Raw genomic sequence first — 8,853 nt, forward strand, 5'->3', positions numbered from 1 at the left:
AAGTGACTTGATCAATCTGAGCCTCAGCTTCACCATCAATAAAATGGAGATATGTACCTCCTGAGGTTGTTGGACAGGGACCTAGGTGCCGTGTTCACCGTTAGTTACGAATCGCTTAATGCATACATGTTGAATGAATTCAGTAAATGTGTGCTTAGCACAGTGGTCGGTGTAAGGTAAGCCTCCAGTAAGTGGTAGCTGCTAGCATTAAAAATAGTAAAAAGTCCCCATAGTTACAACCCTAGCGCTGCAGGACCCACACGTACCTCAGCAGGTCCTGCGGAAACCTGCGCAGGAACTTCCCACAGGAGGCGAGGACGCGCGACTGCGCTTGCGCATAAGCCCTTTCCTCCGCCCCTTCGGGCGCGAGAACCAGAGGGGCGGGTTCGGCGGCGTCGCGACGAGTCCAGAGGGGAGGACTGAGGAAGGGGCGTGGCCAGCGGGCCACGGCCACACTCTTCCGGGCTTCTCCAGCTGCGTGCGCATCCTCCTCCCCCCTTGTTTTGTGGTCCGGCCCATTGCGAGGGTGACAGGAAACCCTGTGCAGGGAGCGCCGCCATCTTGGACGTGCCCGAGGAAGACCCTGAGGGAGCCGCAGGAGCGTCGCCGCTGCCACCGCCACTACAGCGAGTGCGTCTGCAGGTTCTCGGCCTGCCCGCTGCTTGCCGGCGCCTCGGCCGACCGCCCCCGCCCCTCTCCTGCTGCGCCCGCCCTCCTCTTCCTCGTCCTGACGCCCCCTTCACTCCCGGAAAGCTGCCCAGCCACCAGCACCTCCCCCAGGTAACCCAGGCCTTCCGCAGTGTTCGGGGGGCCGGGCCCTCCTCGCCGGGCTCTCCCCGGGCCGGGGTGGGGACGACGGCGGGCCCGGGGCGCGGGCGAGGGGCGTCGCAGGGCGGGCCGTGTCAGGCCGCAGCGAGCCCGGGGTCGGCGGTGGGCGCCGCGGCGGCCTGACAGGAGTCCCATGCGAGGGCGAGGGTGTCGCCACGCGGCGCCCGCTGAAGCTCCGGTCCTCCTCGCCCAGTCGAGGGCTCCGGGGCGCGGCGTGGGCAAGGATGTGTTCGGCCTCGCCTTCCGCGCCTCCTCAGCCGGCCTGGGCCGACTCGCACCTCCCGCGGGCCCCGTCTCCTTGCCGCCGCTCTCGGCGGCTGCCGACCTCCCCCGCCGGGTTTGTCCACGCGGGCCGTCTTCTAAAGTATGGCTGTTAAGCCTGTGACACTGGTAAGGGACTTTTACTTAAATCTGCTCTTGTAACGGGGATTTTCATCTATTCCTGCAACATTTAAGAATAGCCAATAGCCCGTAGACTCCACCAAAATCAAACCCAACTAATAAAGTCACAAAACAGTTACATGATTTTACTCTTTCAGAATTCAAAGTATCATTCCCTTATTAAATAAATATGATATTCTTTTGACAAGATAATGGCAGCCAGATATTTCAATAGCTGTAGATTTTTCCAGTTAATGCTGTGATATCAAAATTTGCATGATTGCACAATTTGTTGAATTCAAGATACCTTAAGTCACAGAAAGGAAAATTATCTTCGAACAGTTGCAGGTTTATTTAAACTCTTCTTCTGGACCCACCACATGCTTTAACTCACGACAGGAGACTTGATACATACATGGTGATGGCCTGCTAACATGTGCTCTGGTTCTTGCCTGAGAGCCTCTGAAAGGCAGGGACCAGCCTTTCTGTCTGTATCCTCATTGCCCATCATACATTTGTTTCTTCCCATCCTTTGAAAATGCCACATTAGGCTGAATACGTTGAAGGTTTTATGTGCTCTTCCTTGAGCTGTTACCTGTAGTTAGAGGAGCTAATTGGAGAGCACCTTCTAAAATTAAGTAGGACCACGGCCACACTCTTCCGGGCTTCTCCAGCTGCGTGCGCATCCTCCTCCCCCCTTGTTTTGTGGTCCGGCCCATTGCGAGGGTGACAGGAAACCCTGTGCAGGGAGCGCCGCCATCTTGGACGTGCCCGAGGAAGACCCTGAGGGAGCCGCAGGAGCGTCGCCGCTGCCACCGCCACTACCGCGAGTGCGTCTGCAGGTTCTCGGCCTGCCCGCTGCTTGCCGGCGCCTCGGCCGACCGCCCCCGCCCCTCTCCTGCTGCGCCCGCCCTCCTCTTCCTCGTCCTGACGCCTCCTTCACTCCCGGAAAGCTGCCCAGCCACCAGCACCCCTCCAGGTAACCCAGGCCTTCCGCAGTGTCCGGGGGGCCGGGCCCTCCTCGCCGGGCTCTCCCCGGGCCGGGGTGGGGACGACGGTGGGCCCGGGGCGCGGGCGAGGGGCGTCGCAGGGCGGGCCGTGTCAGGCCGCAGCGAGCCCGGGGTCGGCGGTGGGCGCCGCGGCGGCCTGACAGGAGTCCCATGCGAGGGCGAGGGTGTCGCCACGCGGCGCCCGCTGAAGCTCCGGTCCTCCTCGCCCAGTCTAGGGCTCCGGGGCGCGGCGTGGGCAAGGGTGTGTTCGGCCTCGCCTTCCGCGCCTCCTCAGCCGGCCTGGGCCGACTCGCACCTCCCGCGGGCCCCGTCTCCTTGCCGCCGCTCTCGGCGGCTGCCGACCTCCCCCGCCGGGTTTGTCCACGCGGGCCGCGCCGCTCTGCAGCTCACGAGCCCCGGACATGGCGTTCCCCGGCCCATAGGCCGCGTCCGGCCCCGACCACAAAAGGCAGCAACCCGCAGCCCCCCGGGCCGCTTGGACCGTCTCCGGCGTCCTTGTCGACGTGGGTAGGCTCTTTTGGACTCGGGCTGGGCAGGGGTCTGGGCGTCCGAGGTTCTGGTTTGGGTGAAGCCCTGTAAGGTATGTGACATTCTCTAAGACCCCGATGCTAGGTAGCATCTAGAAATAACGAAGACAAAAAGTTCTGGTCTTTTTAGAATTTAAGAAAAGAAGGCGGAAGAAGCGTGTTTCGGTGGTTTGCACTTTACCGTGTGCCAGACACAGATTTAGGTGTCTTCCCACAGGTTTATCTTGCTTCACGGGGCCCTGGGGGGTAAGTAGAGTGTCTCCGTCTCCCAAGTGAGGAAACTGAGGCTTGAAGCTGTGATGTGGCTGGTTAACGATGGTACAGGAAAACTCAGGTTAGGCCAGGATTACAGACAGGACCATTTAAAATGTAGCTACAGCTTAATTTCTTCTTTGCTATGTTTGCATTTGGGTAACAGCTGATTACTCCTTTAGAACCCAGAATCCGTCGTGTCGCCACTACACTGCCAGTCCTCATTCTCACCACCCCAGAGGAGAGATGGCAAGATTTCCATTTTATATTTGAAGGAGAAGCTGGGGTTCGCAGAGAGCAAATGCTTTCCTGGTGGTCCCACAGCAAGTGTCAGAGTCCAGATTTGGACTCTTGCATAGTTTACCGCTCGGTTCCATTACTGTCACAACTGCCTTTTATTTAAGGGTGGTTATCGGAGACAAATTTGACCTTGCAATAACCCAGCTCCCACTCGCCCACCCCCCCAAGACTTCCCCAAACGTTTCTTCAGATTTCTGCTTACACCCATTTACTTGGTCATGCCTTTGAGACATGTAGTGGTTAGGAGTTTGGAGGGTTCCCACGCCCTTACTGCCACTTCCTAGTTAAGTGACCTAAAGCAAGTTACTTAACTTCTCAGACCAAGTGCCCTTATCTGTTCACGGGATAACTGTACCTACAATTTAGAGTTGTTGTGAAGATTAAATGGGGTTTAAAACCCTTAGCACATTGCTTGGAATATGGTAAGTGCCCCGCTGTCTCTAACAGTGCCAGGCATGTAGTGGGTGTTTAATATTTGTTGACTGAGAGGAGCATGGCTTTAGAGAGCTGTAGAGTTAGACCTGGGCCTTAATCTTAGCTTTCCCTTTAGTAGTATATGACCATGGGTATATCTCCTCTCTGAGCTGGTTTCCTTATCTGTAAAATGAATTAGTTTTTAGAATTAGAGATTGCTTATAAAGTAGCTGGCGTATAATAGGCACTCAGTAAATGGCAGTTATTTTAAAGAAGTAAAACCTTTAGATATTAATAACCTAAAAAATTCCTTGGAATTAAAGGTACATTTTAAAAAGATTTTGTTTTTTATATTTTATGTTACACTTTATAGTTGTTGCGTACTTCAGCTATGCAACAGAATGTGGAGTGTTTTTACAACTGATTATTATCAGTGTTAAATATCTTTGCCTAATCTCAGTAAGATATTGTACAATTAGAGGAAACTTTGGGTTAAGGCAGATAGGATATTTTAAAACTAGGGGTATTGAGAGATGCTTCATTTTCTTAAAAAAGCTTGAAACATTTTTATGTGATTAAAAATCCCAGGGGGCTTCCCTGGTGGCGCAGTGGTTGAGAGTCTGCCTGCCGATGCAGGGGACGCGGGTTCGTGCCCCGGTCCGGGAGGATCCCGCATGCCGCGGAGCGGCTGGGCCCGTGAGCCATGGCCGCTGAGCCTGCGCATCCGGAGCCTGTGCTCCGCAACGGGAGAGGCCACAACAGTGAGAGGCCCGCGTACCGCAAAAAAAACAAAAAACAAAAAACAAAAAATGCTGGGCATGCCGGGAGTCAGCAATGCACATATAGAGGTATCAAAGATACTATTATTTTAAGAAACTATTTTTTCTAGACAATTTTAAACATATACAAAGTAGAGTAGTATATTGAGCCTTCATATACCCATCAGCCAGTGTCATCAGTGATCAGTCTCCTTTCATCTATATACACCTGTACCTCTCCACCAAATTATTTTTGTTGTTGTTTTTTGTTGTTGTTTTGATTTTTATTGGGGTATAGTTGATTTCCAGTGTTGTGTTAGTTTCCTCTGTACAGCGAAGTGAATCATTTATACATATACATATATTCACTCTTTTTTAGATTCTTTTCCATCTACCAAATTATTTTGAAGGAAATCTGAGACATCATTTCATCAGTAAATTTTTCACTTATTGCTAATCCTTTTAACTCTAACGGTAAGTGCAGGGTTTTAGTTTTGTTTTCCTCCTAAGTACTTTCCTTCTGTGGACAGAGGTACAATAGTAAAGTACTTTATTTCCTATTCACAGCATGCTGTCATAATTAGGTGGAAAATTTTGTCTTTCTCGTGATACAAGAGAAATCTGTTTTTTTCTTATCGCATTATTTATATAAAAGTGTGACTTTAAATATCTTGTCAAAAGTGAGGTGATTTTTAAAGTGCGTCTCAGAAATGAGCGGGTTATTTTCAGAGGTTGCATTAGTGTTGAGGAAAGGAAATTGAACATACATTTTGATTAGATTAGTTCAGTAGATTAACTCCCAAAGTTTTGTGTCCACTTAACTGACAAATCGAGTAGCATTCCACTTTAGTGGGCTTATAAGCACACCAAAATGCTTCTCTTCTTGAGTTCTGTGAAGGGAGGGACCATATATATATATTTATATATATAAATATATAATTACTGTATTGTCAAAGCCTAGCATAAGGCTTTGTGCCTAGTAGATAATTTAAAAATTTTTTTATATTGGAATCACAAACGCAGTTTATCCTGGCTCAGGTGTTTTTAACAGTGTTTTTCATGTAAAAAAAAAACCACTTAATTTTAACAATAAGGATAAGAATTTAAATCACCTGGAATATTTTTATTCAGGGGGTTGCTTTTTTCCTGTGTTGTCTTGAATCAGTTACGTAAAAATTACACAGAAACATCTTATGTTCTAAGAGTGGAATAAAATAGCTGTGTAACAGTTGTGAAAGGATTAGTCAGACAAGTGCATAAGTTAACACAGCAAGGAGTCAAACCATAAGAAAATGAAAAAATACCCTCCATTATTGGGGTGTTTTCTGTTTGTGTGTTTGGTTTGTTTTTGTTTTTTGTTTTTGTCTGTGCCCCGGGGCTTGTGGGATCTTAGTACCCCAACTAGAGATTGAACCTGGGCTCCCGGCTGTGAAGGCACAGAGTCCTAACCACTAGACTGCCAGGGAATTCTCCTGTTTGTTTTTTGAGTCTAATCACGAGTCATTTCATATGATGTTCCCCATATTATTGGTAAATGTGGAAGTAATGTTGGAAGTATTATGACTGGGATTTTTTGTTTGTTCTTGTTTTGTATTAGAATTATATATAAAAATGCTTAAAAATATTTGTCTTTTTTTCGTCTACTTTTAATATTTTAGAATATTGCTAATGAATATAGTACATACTTATAGTGTCCTCACAGGGATATATAAAGAAAGTTAATAATTTTCCCATTTTTCTCTCTCAATCTGTGTATTAATTTTTCACAGCTTGGTGTGTATCCTTCCATAGTGTATGCATATAGGATTGAGTGTGTATGTGATTAACAATGGGATATGCTATCATAAAACTCTGCAGCATGCTCTTTTTCACTTAAAATCATGGATATATTTCCAGGTTAATACTTATATCTAAATGGTTTTTAAACCAGATTTATATTATTTCATAGTACAGATGTACTTTAGTCATTTCCCTGTTGATGAGTGTGTAGATTGTTTCCAGTTTTTTGCTGTAAAAATGGTGCATTAAATGCACTTGCACCTGTAAATTATGGACTGATGCTTTTGTTTCTGTAGACGACTTCTTTTTTAAAAATAAATTTATTTATTTATTTATTTTTATTTTTGGCTGTGTTGGGTCTTCGTTGCTGTGCGTGGGCTTTCTCTAGTTGCGGTGCGCAGGCTTCTCATTGTCGTGGCTTCTCTAGTGGAGCACGGATTCTAGACAAGCAAGCTTCCGTAGTTGTGGCATGTGGGCTCAGTAGCTGTGCCTTGCGGGCTCTAGAGCTCAGGCTCAGTAGTTGTGGTGCATGGGCTTAGTTGCTCCATGGCATGTGGGATCTTCCCGGGCCAGGGCTCGAACCTGTGTCCCTTGCATTGGCAGGCAGATTCTTAACCACTGCACCAACAGGGAAGCCCTGTAGACTACTTCTAAGTGGGTTTCTTGGCCAAAGGGTGATTTAGGTTGTTTTTAAGGTATTAAAGTATACTGATTACTTCCCCAAAATATTGTGACACTTCAGATTCCCACAAGCAGAGTATATGAAAGTGCCTACCTTCACATCTGTATCTGCACATTTCAGAACTAGTCATTTATATGTATAGTTTTATTTGGAAAGGTGTCTGATTCAGTATATGGAGACTGTGTGATACTATTTTGGCCCAACAATGATTAGTGTTTAATGTGCATTTAGTAACCATGTAGATCTATATGTATTGGCCTGGAAATAGATCCATGATACTGTTAAGTGAAAAAAAGCACGCTGCAGAGTTTCATTCAATAGCATACCCCATTTTAAATATATTTCTCACCTTAACAGTGGTATAAGTTTCATGTTCACGAGATGAGGTTGAGAAATCCTTTGTTACAGCATCATTAGGCAAAGTTAATATTTAAATGGGGCCACAGAATAATTATTAGTGTTTAATATGCATTTAGTAAACATTCTTCTTGACAACCAGGAAGTTTAGGACTAAATTTTACATGGACTGATAGTAAAACTATTACCTTAACTTTGAGTATTAATTAACCTCCATCTTTCTCTGATTTTGATTTTTTGCTTTGATTTTATCAACCTACATATATATGTTTTTAATGAGCTACTTTAGATAGAGAAAATCATGTTCTTTGGAGTCAGGTTTGGGTTCAGTTCCAACTCTGCTATTTGCTAACTTTGTAAACCAACCAAATCAGTGAATTTCCCCAAACCTGAATTCCTTCAGTTTTTACGCGGACATAATGGTAATGACTCTGCAGAGTTATAAGACTTGAGTAAGAATTATACAAGACAATATAGGGAAAAGTAGTGCACATCCTCACATGGTTTACTCTCAACAAATGTTAGTTCCCTTCAGAAACTTTTTTGTAAGTAGGTATAATATGAATCATTGTTACTAGTATTATCACTTATCCATATGTACAAATCCTGATCATAGTGCATCCTCTGAATGTAGTTATTTAATAACGCCTATTCAGAATATTAAGTTAGAACCAAGTGAGTGAACTGAGAAAGATTTGTGTCCCAAAGCACCGCTGTAGGGTTTTATGGTGCATCTCAGCTGTGGAGGAGGCCAAATAATATAGTGATTAAGAGGGTTTTCTGCAGTCAGAACAGTTGTAGGTTCAGTATAGACTTGACCACTTAGCTCTGTGATGTGAGCATATTACTTACCTGTTGAGTCTTACCTGTGAAATGAGGATAATAGTCACCATTTTATATAAAGGTAGTAGTGAGGATTAAATGAAATAGCATGTAAAGTATTCAGCACATTGCCTTGGCATATGTTAAGTGCCCAATAAATGGTAACTATAACAATTGTGTTTGTTATTAGTTTACAGATGTTCATCACATATTTAATGACTTGTCTGCTTCTTGTCTTTAAGAAAAAGGTGTTAAAGGAGATCTTATTTATATGTGAATTTTATTCAAATGATTTTTGTAAAACATGTAAGAAGGTGCATTTTAATCACACCAGTCACACATCTGCTGTGCACAAATTACAGGATGTTACCAAGATTTTAAAATTAGTGGATATTGCAGTGTTGAGTGGACTCATGTTTTCAGAGTGTTTGAACTCGGCCAACATTTCTTACTCTCCTAGTACCACTTTTTTTTTTTTTCACTTTTTGAGTTCTCAAAGTAAAGCAGAAGCACACTTAAGTAATAGGGGAAAAACTTTTTTCTCCCTTCCAAAGCTAGTTAAAAATATATTCCTCACCTTACATTGGTATGTTTCATGTTCAAGAAATGAGATTGAAAAATCCTTAGTTAAAGCAGTATTAAGGGGCTTCCCTGGTGGCGCAGTGGTTGCGCGTCCACCTGCCGATGCAGGGGAACCGGGTTCGCGCCCCGGTCTGGGAGGATCCCACATGCCGCGGAGCGGC

General features: G+C 45.6%; 1 protein-coding gene across 1 annotated transcript in view; it reads left to right on the top strand.

The window, feature by feature from the left end:
• The first annotated feature begins 1,914 nt into the window (after positions 1–1,914).
• The window catches only part of RAB14 (RAB14, member RAS oncogene family), a 25,155-nt gene continuing 18,216 nt past the window's right edge, over positions 1,915–8,853 (top strand). Inside the window, exon 1 of the mRNA XM_007123620.4 lies at positions 1,915–2,188. The gene's annotated coding sequence lies outside the window, so the exon portion shown is untranslated. The remainder of the gene's footprint in view (positions 2,189–8,853) is intronic.

Source organism: Physeter macrocephalus, chromosome 9, assembly GCF_002837175.3.
Source record: "Physeter macrocephalus isolate SW-GA chromosome 9, ASM283717v5, whole genome shotgun sequence".
NCBI lineage: Eukaryota > Metazoa > Chordata > Mammalia > Artiodactyla > Physeteridae > Physeter > Physeter macrocephalus.